This window comes from Heterodontus francisci, chromosome 12 (assembly GCF_036365525.1).
Source record: "Heterodontus francisci isolate sHetFra1 chromosome 12, sHetFra1.hap1, whole genome shotgun sequence".
Taxonomy (NCBI): Eukaryota; Metazoa; Chordata; class Chondrichthyes; order Heterodontiformes; family Heterodontidae; genus Heterodontus; species Heterodontus francisci.
Genome location: NC_090382.1, coordinates 59,271,712 through 59,283,893, shown reverse-complemented (window position 1 = coordinate 59,283,893; position 12,182 = coordinate 59,271,712). Strand labels below are relative to the sequence as shown.

The 12,182-nt window shown below is 39.9% G+C and overlaps 1 long non-coding RNA gene across 1 annotated transcript in view; it reads right to left on the bottom strand.

Moving 5' to 3' along the window:
- Positions 1-1,084: 1,084 nt before the first annotated feature.
- The window catches only part of LOC137375603 (uncharacterized), a 215,450-nt gene continuing 204,352 nt past the window's right edge, over positions 1,085-12,182 (bottom strand). The window contains exons 2-5 of the long non-coding RNA XR_010976038.1: positions 11,530-11,860; positions 9,723-9,828; positions 7,275-7,363; positions 1,085-1,237 (exon numbers count right to left, since the gene is read on the bottom strand). This is a non-coding gene — a long non-coding RNA (uncharacterized lncRNA). The remainder of the gene's footprint in view (positions 1,238-7,274; positions 7,364-9,722; positions 9,829-11,529; positions 11,861-12,182) is intronic.

Here is a 12,182-nt window from a genome sequence, read left to right as displayed (position 1 = left end):
TGGTTGATCAGTACCTCAACTCCCTATACCTGCCTTTGCTCTATATCCCTTGACACCCTTATCTAATAAATATCTACTGCACCCACAGCCTTGTAACGGAAAGAATTTTAGATTTTCAATACCCTTTGTGTGAAACTATGGTTCCTGATTTCACTCCTAAATGTCTGAGCTCTGAATTTAAGATTCCCCACCAGAAGACATAATTTATCTTTATCTACCTTGTCATTTTAAAGAACTTGATCGTTGCACTCCTTGACCTTCTAAACTGAAGGCAAAAAAAAACAAGTTAATGCCTTAGCTCCTTAAGAAATACAGTAATGATGCAAAATGGGATTGCGGTTTGGGTCGATATGCGATGAATTATGTTAGGGATATCATGGGGAAGTGAGGGCTGTAGGATTTTTGTACCACCATTTTATGACAAGGAGAATATAAGAAAAAGATTTAAAACAAATTAAATTGGTAAAGGTTGAAACATTGAAATAAAATCTATCAGTGAATGTAATTCAAAACTCTGTAGTGGCTTGCACAGCACAGTGATGTATGTATTTTAAATTTGTTTTCAGTTTCACTTGGTGACAGAGCAATCAAGAGGGATTCTTCTAAGGTGGCCAACTGGAAAAAAGTCAGGTTTGGAATGATTATGTGGCAGGTGTGTGTGATGAGACAGAAACTAGAAGGCATTATTGTGCAAATGAAATTAGTGACAAGACAATACCTATCCATGTGCCTTATCATAGAACTCATTATGGTTTGAAGGCAAGAGAAAGTACTGCTACTATATTTACGTTTATAATGCAATTTTTACGATAGTACAAGTAACAGTGAAACAGTGAGATTGGAGAAAAACCCTCAAGAGTGAAGGGAAGCTGGAATGATGCAAATTGACAGAATAGGTAGCTGGGTAAGCAATACATCAGTTGCAAAACAGAATAAAACAGGGCAGTGAGACAGAAGCTTGTTTGTATCAAAGTTAGAAGACAAATTATCTGCAACGGTGATTTGCATATATTCAAGATGTATTCATACCATTTCTTTTGTATTGTAATCAGGACATGACAACATCTTTCATACATCCCAGAGTTTTATATATGCATGTTGCTTTCAAGTGGGATTGAATGTAGTTAATATGCAATCTGTCACCCTTCTCTTCTCTGGAGCCACTACTGCGTTTGACAGATGGCATTGTGTACCCATGCATCAATATATGTTGATATCCAGAATGGAAGCTTGCAACCTGTCACAGACAAAGAAACGATTAATGAGAAGTAGCTGTTGTGATTATGCTTCATTAATTTCCATAATTTACATGTTTTTATTTTAATATCCTTCTATTATAATAGTCAGTAAACTAACAAATTATAGTGCTGTTAAAAATAAAGCTAGGACAAGTGTACTGTAAAGACATTTAACAGTACCCAGTTTTATCTCAGGGAGAAAAAAGTACTAACAAAACTGTAACTATGGCCTTGATTTTAACTATTAAAATGGACATAGTGAATTGCCTATTCATCTGCCACAATCTGACTGACTGCAATTTTAAATTGCAGGCAGCAAGGACATCTGCCTCAAGCTGGTGGGATCTCCTTCAAATATGCAAGTAAGGATTTGATGATGTCGTTAAGGCCTGAACTGAGATTTCAGCCTTAGGCCTGAGTGGGGCAAAAGTGGCAGATTCCCTGTTAGGTCAAACCTGCCGGGAGCTGGATCGAGGGCCAGAAGAGGCTCAGAAAGGTAAGTTTATATTTTTTGTGCTTCTTTATGGGCCAGGAACAGCATGGGTGCTCCTCCAAGCCCCACATGGAAACCTTGAACCTCTCTTGCCCTCATCTCTAGATCCTATTCCCCTCATCACATCTGACTGCCTCCTGCTACTTCAATTCCCACTAACTCTTGTCACCAGGCAGTGATTCCAGCTGGGTTCAAGCAAGAGTCCAAGCCTAAATATTTAAACGAGGCCAAGGTGGCAAAAACTCTTTGAGCTTCGGCTTGTGAGTTTGTCACTTACCCGGGACCCCCCACAAAACCCAACTTAAAATTGAGGCTTATATGTTGTTGGGAGTTCATTATTTGATGCCATAAAATTACCTGCAGCCTGGATCTTTCTACATTTATAGTCTTATATTAGCATGACTAATCTTCAATTATCTTCTAGGACAAATGGGTGGTTGTTGGTTGGCACAGACTCGGTGTGCCGAAGGGCCTGTTTCAGTGCTGTATCTCTCTATGACTCTATGACAATACGAGGAAATATCTCTTCAATCCAGTACCTTTGAACCTTGACCTCTAACAAGCACTCAGGATATGAATGAATTGGCCACATGATGAAAAAGCTAAGAAAAACATCCTTTTTTCCACCGCAGATTAATAGTAAGTGTCAACATCACTCATCACACTCTACCTTCTTTTCCAGAATCTAAAACCAGTGCAGCATATTATTTCCCTCAATCTTCTCTTTCTCTTCCAAACAGCAGGTTCTTAAAACCCAAGCTTGCTGTCACCTCATGCTGCTTCTTAATTTATCTTATCCTCTGTCTTCCTGTTTTCAACCATTGGAGGTGTCTTACATTAAGGGCACGGCCCTTCATTTCAGGTTCTCAAAAACAATTCTGCTGGGATTTTAAAGGAAAGGTTGACTAAAACAAAAAAAGAAATGAATTCCAAAAGCAGGCAGTGGAGGGAAAGAAAGAGACAAATAAACATTGGTGCCAGAAAAAGTTAAGATTTAAAAAGAGGAAATCATTAATAGAATAAATCAGTAGAACAAAATTAAACCAGAAATAAAACAAGGACAAAAGAAACAGTAGACTTCTCTCTACTCTTTATACCACTGGCACATCTTGGCTACGTTGTGTACTACCTGTAAGATGCACTGCAGCTATCACCAAGGCTTCTTCGAAGCATCTTCCAAATCCGCGGGTTCTACTGCCTGGAAGGACAAGGGCAGCAGGCAGATGGGAACATCAGCACCTGCAAGTTCCTCTACAAGTCATACACTATCCTGACTTGCAAATATATTGCCATTCCTTCATTGCTGCTGGGTCAAAACCTAGAACTCCCTCTGTGACAGAACTGGGAGTATCTTCACCACAAAGGCTGCAGTGGTTCAAGGCAGCTCACCACCACCTTCACAAGGGCAATTAGGGATGAGCAATAAATGCTGGCCTTGCCAGCGACGCCCACATCCTATGAATGAATAAAAAAATATATTTCACAGCCAGTTTGAGAGTGAAAAATTAGAAATCAGTGCTCAGTCAGGGATAAATTAATGACATTGAAACGTAACAGCAAAGTGATAAAATGAACTGAAGCCAGGGAGGACATTTAGAGGTCTCATTGTCAAGATTTTATAGAAGTATTAAAAATAATCTGCATGACATTTTTCTATAAGATGTCTACTACTTTCATGCCGATATCAAAATTAATTTAGGAGTAGCCTGTCTCAGGGATTTAAAGCAACTGGTTTTAATTACCATCACTGTAAGTGGTAATAATGAAAAGATCAATAGGTCCAGCTTTGTGGTGGTGAATGCTGAAATGTTAATTTAATATTTTACAAAAAAAATTGCTTTATCATATAAGATGTATTTTTGCAAGAGGCTTGTGCCAATGAGGAGGAAGAGAGTCAAAGTGCCACCTGCTCAACCAAATCCTCCATTGCTGCATCACTGAAGCTTAGAGCTCCAGCATGAGGCTTGTCACACCAACAACTTGAGCAGAGTAAAAGGACACTAGTGGGAGATTCCCGATAACAAGGTTCCTATTGAGAATCCTTTTGTTGATGACATCGGACAGTCAATAGAACTTCGTATTACAAATCAATGCTGCAACATAAATGGGATGAGTGGAGTCCAGTTATTTTGGGTTTGCAGGCATGTTGTCAATGTGTTGGTTGTTGTCCTGATGTTCCATCACACCCTCATCATCAGAGTGTGTGCTTTTCAGCCCGCTGTGCGCAATTGGAGTATTCCACTCTTACTTGGTTTTGCATTTCCTGTCTAGCAGCGCATCAATAACTTTGTTTGAAAGTTAGAACTCAGATTGGATATCCATGGCCTTGCAGTTCATGCAGGGAAATTTGGTATCCATCTTCCTGCTGTTCATTTGCTTAAAACTTGCTTTAAGACTTGTTCTATTTCCTCTTTAAGAAACTCTATTATTTAGACTAGCTGCTTGGATTGAGAGGAGCAGGTGTTTGACAGTGCATTGTTTCACCCTGCTTACAGCACTTAAGCTTGACTGTTTACACAGCTGTTCACTAGGCCGTTAAATTGCTTTTTCTTTGCAGAGTTTGTTTATTTTCTTCATGTTTGAGTGGTTTAATGTTTTTTAAAAAGCTGTGGCTGCATGAATGGAAGCTTTTCTTAATGTTTGAGTGGTTTAAATTTCTTTTTACTTTGGCTGTGTGAATGGGGACTCTGCAGTGATCGTGGTTTTCCCGTACTTTTTGCAATTGGACGCCTCATGTAATGGTGCCAACTTCGATCAGTCAGGAGAGGAGTCAGGTCTTCACCGTTTTTTTTTATGGAGCCTTTGCAAAAAAGAAAACAACTTTCTAGCTTCTTCAAAACTTGTTTTTTTAATATCAGTGTCCCTCTACCATCGGCACAATGACTCACCCAAGTTACTTGCAGCCTGTCATTCTGTGCTCTGTCTTCTACAGCTGGAGGTAAGTTCATTTTTTCTTTCTACTGTTTGGGCAAGTATTTCTGTGGAACTTTCTCTCTTTTGGCTGTAGGAAGGGTTGTTTTCAAAGCTGTTTTACATGTGGTCTTCAGCTTAAACTTTGTCTTTTCACCACAGTTGCCATCATGGAAGGGATTCCAGTCCCTCAACATCCAGCTGGTGTGTATCAATGCATATCAAAGGGTGGGTACTGGGCAACAAAGGCTATCCTTTGATGACATGGCTCATGACTCCGTTGTGCAATCCATATAACAAAAGTCATGCTGCCACATGAAATGTGATAGAGCAGACCAATGGGATGCTTAAACAATGCTTCCACTGCCTAGAACACTCTGCTGGAGCCCTTAGTGTGTGGCAGAGCACATATTCATCGTGGTCTGCTGCATGCTGCACAACCTTGCCAACAACTGCCCTTGCCAGCTGAAGAGGAGGAGGAAGAGAGGAGACAAACAACTCAGCCCCTTCCCCTGTCTGGTTGGGCTGTCCGTAATTTTCTCATCCAACTGTGACACCATTAATAACAGGCCCAATTCTCCATTCATCCCCCAATTCCATACCTTACCTTCCTTCTGTCACTGACTGTATCTGCTTGGCCACGATACAAAGTAAAAGCCAATACAAAACGAATATTCCAAGCCAAAATTATAAATCAAACCATGCCATGTTACATACAAACATCAACTAATCACCCTTGTGCATTCCTTTAGTGCCTGTCTTCTGTGTGCCGCTGCCTGTCCTAGTGCTCCTATGTAGTTCTACCCCAGTGGCTGCATCATGGCTGATTGAAGGTTGCTGACCTTCTGTGGAGGAGACTGCAGAGGACCTTGCAAGATCACATTGAGCAGCTTTCGCGCTAGAAGCCATGGCTTTGGACAGCACCATCTTGGCATGTGCGACAGCAATCTGGGTTGGTTGGCTGATAGACTTGCTGCAGTGTTTTGTGTGTGAGAGTGAAGTGAAGCTATGAATGTTAGGTAGCTGATAGTGGTTGTTAGTCAGTGATTGATGGGAGTGCGGTGCATTGAGCATTGTGTGAGGCTACTGGTGAAATTGGTGGGATCTGGCATTTGAAGATACATTCACTGATCTTGGCCACTTATGTGAGGTCATTGAACTCCTTGCAACATTTCATCCATGTCCTCAGGTCTAGAGTACTAGCATTGACTGCCACTGTTACCTGGTCTGCCATTGAAAAGTTTGTCTGGAGGGTTTGACATCACTCCTCTTCTCCACTTCCTGCATCAAGTCTTCCTAAGCAACATTGGAAAATCTTGAAGCCTGCTTTCTGTCATATTATGTTGTTGAGTGTTCCCAACATCAAAATCACTTTTAGAATGACTTCCAGCCCCTGCTCTAACGATAATGCATCTCCCCTTTAAGATGCGCAGGCTGGCTTTAAGTAGTGCAGATTGGCTATAACGCGTGCTAGCCTCTAACAATTTGGCGCTCCCTGCTCAGGTGTGTAAACACTCAAAAGTGTGCTTAGTGCTGGCTGCACACTAAAATCATTTAAATTAGCAGGCAGCACAAAGAATGCATTGTTCCATTCTCTGGGTTACGCCATCACTTTAGTAACTATTGACTATTGCAGGCCAGCTCTGGAATGCAAGGGAAGTGATATTGAATTACAAAAATGACTGCTGTCATTAAACCTGGGAAGCTATGTATGGTAGACCCAAATACTATCAGGTGCACATGAGACAAAATGACATGAAAATCAACCCACAGAATTTAAAATAATCAAGATTGGAAATGGTCCCTATCTCCTTCAGCTCTGCTGCTGTACTTGACCAGAGATAGTTTAGTTTAGAGATACAGCACTGAAACAGGCCCTTCAGCCCACCGAGTCTGTGCCGACCATCAACCACCCATATATACTAATCCTACACTAATCCCATATTCCTACCACATCCCCACCTGTCACTATATTTCCCTACCACCTACCTATACTAGTGGCAATTTATAATGGCCAATTTACCTACCAACCTGCAAGTCTTTTGGCTTGTGGGAGGAAACCGGAGCACCCGGAGAAAACCCACGCAGACACAAGGAGAACTTGCAAACTCCACACAGGCAGTACCCAGAATTGAACCCGGGTCGCTGGAGCTGTGAGGCTGCGGTGCTAACCACTGCGCCACTGTGCTGGAAATCCTATATGAGTACTTAAGATGAATCTACGGCCACCGGAAATGCAGCTGCTCTGAAGAACTCCCTAGGCCAAATTATTTATTCACTGGAAACTGAAGGCAACACATGGAATGGTGATATGCATCTATTGGAATGTATTGATTTGTTTTATTTCGCATACAGCAAGTGAACATATAGAGCAACACTTACAATTGGACATAAAAATACAAATTAACGAAAATCTCACACTTCCTTGTATCAGTGAGCCATCTTATTTGGCTTCTAAGTGCCTTCTGCCCACTCTCCTGCATTCTAATCTGCTCAGTGCCTGGGTCAAGGAACTTTCTAACACAATAGGGATGCATTGTTTATTGTTTACTGAGACAACATAATGAATTACTTATGGTTTTCAGTCTTTAGGGAAAAAACTTCAAAACTTAACTCACTAGTATTTTAGTTACCTTTCATATCAATGATTTTCCAAACCTTGTATGAGTAGACTTTACGTTAAAGATCAAACAATTAAATGTAACACTTTTCCAAATACTTCCTGTGGGAAAAAATGGTAATAAAAAATTTTAGAAACATAACAGCAGTGTTTCACAGGGCATTAATGAAATCAAAATCAATGCCTCAAAATAACGACACTTTCAGTCATTATGTGCATCTCTAGCAGGCTGGGAATGGGCTCAGGAAGCAAGTGGAAATTTTACAATAGTGATGTGATTACTTCATCTACTTTATTTTTTGGCCATTATGCAAATCCTGAACATTTATAATGGAACATCCAGGGTTGCTCGGCCCTGAGTTGTATAGGACAATAAGTTTAAAGGACCTAGCAAGAAGATATACTCAGCATCTTTGTGTCCTGAGAGCAGAAATGCACAGTTTTTCTTCATTTTTGTTTTGTGTTTAGGTTTGCATGAACCTTTGTAGCAATTGGTGTAATTCCCACCAGGTAATTAGTGCATGTGAAGACTCCACGTCCAAAAATATCTGGGATAGAAGACCAAATGATAGTACTGATTGTTGACTTGCCATAATGCTGAATGATTCTTTATAAGCACCCGAATCACGGTATGCTATATTTCCAGTGAAAGAAAACATACCAATGTAGCCTGATTGGTGGAATCTTGGCTGTGGCCAATCATATTGCAGGCATTGTTGGACCTATCTGGCAACAATTATGGGCAATGGTCTTCACAGGATCAGGACCAGCAGAGAGCCAGGTGCTGAGATGTGCCTCTGCTACCTAGACACCTGCAGCATCAGATTGGAAAACCCCTTTACCATCCTGGTCAATGTCATGCTTGACCATCTCCTTTCAGGCATACTGCATTGTAAACTTATGGGGATGGTGATGTGGAGTAGCACAGAGGACAGCTCTCCTCACAATCATCTCGGGCAGCAATATTTCCACTCCAATGGTTATTAAACAGGGAATAGGGTACTGGGCTCTTCCACCTCTTAGCTGTAGACTCTAGACTGCACTTGTGATTCCAGTTCCTTTCCTTTTTGGCTTCTTAGCTTTCTCCCCCTTCAGCCATACAACAGCTAAAGATCAATTGAGATCCTTTCTGAGCCTTTCTAAAGGCTGTAAGGATCTTTGTTCCTCTATTCTGCTACTTCTCTTACCATTCTGGTGAGATTTACACCAATTATTAATGATTTAAAATTGACTTACATCAGTGGATAAGAATCAGCATTAACTGAGAAAACAGGCATTATAAGGTTGCTAAGCATTAATGTGGGGATTGTATTGTAATATTTATGCCATCGACCACATATATGGTTATAATATAGCTTTTCATGTGGTATCAAAGGTGCATGGCAAAGAGCCTGCATTACTCTAGGCTTTTTCAGTGGCAATGTTAATATTCTAGATAGCCTGAATGATAACACATGGCCTTTAATTTGAATGAAATATTTGCAAGTAGCTGAGTGCTATACTGCTTCCAGCTGCACAAGATCTTAAAATATAAAATGCCTGGTCTTAAATCACACAGGCAACCTATTTAAACCACATATGCCTAGATGAAAGCCACAAAACAGAACAAAGATCACAGAACACAAATGCTCAGCCATTGTAAAAAACTGCCCTTGGGTCTCCTCTACACCATTGCTGTGCATCGACCAGTCTTAATTAACCTTACAGAAACACTTGGCAGTGTATAGGGATAACACTTTACCTTTTTCCAGTTGCTTCTTCTTTGAGTCATTCCTTCACTTCCTGTCAGAAGCCCTAATTTAATGAAAGTGCAGTCCTTGCATTCCTGTCCAATAATGTGACATTAAACTAGAACTTCTGACTCACTTACACCAATATTATTAACAAGGGAAATAAATTAAACTAAATCAGTTTGTTTAAAATAATTCTTATAAAGGCTTTCAGGGAAAGCTTTATTGTCACAATTCTAAACTAATTTATATTACTTGTTAGACAAGATTTAACAAGAATAAAAAGTTAATTAAATCAGTTGAGTTTATTAATTTTATAGCATGTTTATGTTAATATAATTAAATATGCTTTGCAGATTTAAATTATGCTGGAAAGCTAATTTTAAATAAGTCTACTAAAGCCCAACATTATTCTACTAGAAATTTACTTTCCTTATATTGCAAATTATATTACTTTTGCATAAATGATCTGAATAGCATAATCCTATTTCAATAGCAATGGCTCTAAAATTGCATATTAAAGTAACTGACCATAAGGAGTAAATGAACAAAAACATTTCCTTTTGTACTATTCTAGATATGTTCTGTGGTCTGTTAGAACTTAACATTATTGCGATATCCAACCACATAAAATAACACTTTTCTTTTAATTTGAAACTTCTGCAGCATCGAAACATGTCAAATTCATTCAGGTTTGCAAAACAAAATTGATAGGATGCTATGTGATTTACCTCTGTAAATATTCTTAAAATATATCGGATACTGGAGCAGGTTAGATGGGGATTTTGTTGTCGTGGACTGGAGATTCTAAAGCAGATAATTAACTTCAGGTAGTATCTAATTATTGGAAAACAATAACCATGGTCATAACAAAGGTCACAATAAATTCTTTGCTGAAAAAAACACAACAGACAATAAATAGAAGTTTAAGTGTACATTAATAAACTACATTGTGCCTGGAGCAGCAAATTCAGGAGAAAGGAGAAAATAAAAAAGGAAATATTGAAGATTAGCAAACAGTAGCAATGATTTTTAAGTAACAGTAAGAAAAAGGATAGCTTCTAATAAAAGAGTGAGGGATAAACAATATCGATCACCATAGGAACATGCCACTAACGTCCTCCACATTCGACAAATGAGAAAGTCGAGTGAGAAACATGGGAATTGAAATTGTTGTTTTTGTATCTTCACACTCCTCCCTTGGAGAATACTGTAAAATAGAAGGATTCGCAGGCTGATTAACAGACTGGCAAGTTTTGAAGCAATCACTCCTTAAATGGCCATAACCATCCTTTTACCAGTTGATAGGGTGGTTAATCCTATACGGTGGGAGGATTTTATAGACTTCCACAATCTATACGATGATGCGGGGGGGCGGGTGGGGAGGTGTGGATAAATTGCTCACATCCACCAGATGCGAGGATCCCCATTAGATGTAAACCTAGAATTCAGAGATGTGGCTCCAGTCTCTAATAACCAGAGCTGGATTGTCTGCTGCAAAGTTTGAAACCAACACTTTCATCACTGAGAAGTACAAATGCTGCCGCTAAGCCAAAGGCTGGCTCTGAGAATGGAAGCAATTTTCGAAGAATGCTAAATGCTCCTAACAATAATTAAATACACATCATGAGCCACATCCAGGAATCCACCCTATACCTTGTCACAATCAATTCAGGCTTAATAGTTAATTATTGTTAGGACTGGAACCTATGACCTCAGTAAATTGGCTTCACTATCAAGAAAATGCAGTGCAATTTTGAAAACAGAAGCTCATGTATTTATTTTATTCTTTCATGGGATGTGGGCATCGCTGGCAGTCCAGTATTTGTTGTCTATCCTTAACTTCCCTTGTACTGAGCAGCTTGCTGGGCCATTTCAGAGTACAGTTAAGAGTCAACCACATTGCCTTGGGTTTGGAGTCACATGTACCAGACCAGGTAAGGACAGCAGATTTCCTTCCCTGAAGGACATTAGTGAACCAGATGGGTTTTTATGACAATTGATGGTTTCATAGCACCACTGCTGAGACTAACTTTTAATTCTAAATTTTATTAATTGAATTTAATGTCCACCAGCTGCTGTGGTGGGTTTTGAACCCATGTCCCCAGGACATTAGCTTGGGCCTCTGGATTACTAGTTCCACTATGCCACCGTCTTGCACAGAATCATTGAAAGTTTGCCAGTCCTGTTAATCCTTCTCCAAAGGAATATCTTTATTTGCACCAGCAGAAAATTGGGAACAATTAAAAAAGTACAAATATAGGGGTGAGGAATTTACTTTGCAAGTGTTACGACCTCAGTAGAGATTGTTACCTTTAAAACAAGAGATATGAACTCTCCAGACTGATAAAAGAATTCCACGGCAAGATTTCACATTTTAAGACTTTTACTCTAGCACCTAAACTCAATATCAACATTAACTGAACTGTACCTTATAGGTAGCTAATACACTCAATTACAGAGAAAGGTATTCCCCATTAACTTATTTCAACACCTGAAAACCCCACACCACATTTATACATTACACAGTGTTCTCACTTGAAAAGGTATCCTTCCAGTTAAAAGTTCCAAACTCCTCCCAGTTGCAGTGGGTGGATCTCCCAGTGTCCTTCTCAAAACCAATATCCTCTTTGCCCACTTATCATGAACACATTCAACTCGTCTTCCATTAATAAGGCTATCACTGGTGACCTCATTGGTCTTTTCTTCCATGCAAACCTCAACTTTCGAATCGGGTTAACATCTTAGCAGCCTTGTGCTATATTGGTGATATGAGAACAGTTGCTTCTCTCTCATTCCTCTTCAAGCTGCACAGCTCTGCTTGCTGGTCCCTTTCTTCCTGTCAGCCTGCCTCCAGATTTAGGAAAGCCTGTTGAATTTATCCAGATCAAAAAGGTCAATAACCGTTTGTCTTTTACACTTACCAGAGTCCGTAAGTCTGAACATAGCAAAACCACCTGGGTTTTACTTTGTTTCCAAGTGTTAACAGTTGCAACTTGAATTTGCATTATCAGAGCCCGACTCCCTGTTTACAATCTGACAGTCTGGGAGAGCGAAACCCTTTGTCCTGTAGGTGTTACAACCTTGCACCCTGCTTTCAAAAGGGTCTTTCATCTGGGTTCCCTGTTCTCATGGCAACCAGAACTCCTGGCTTGCCTCTGGGCAGTCTTGGTATGAGGTCACATGTCTCC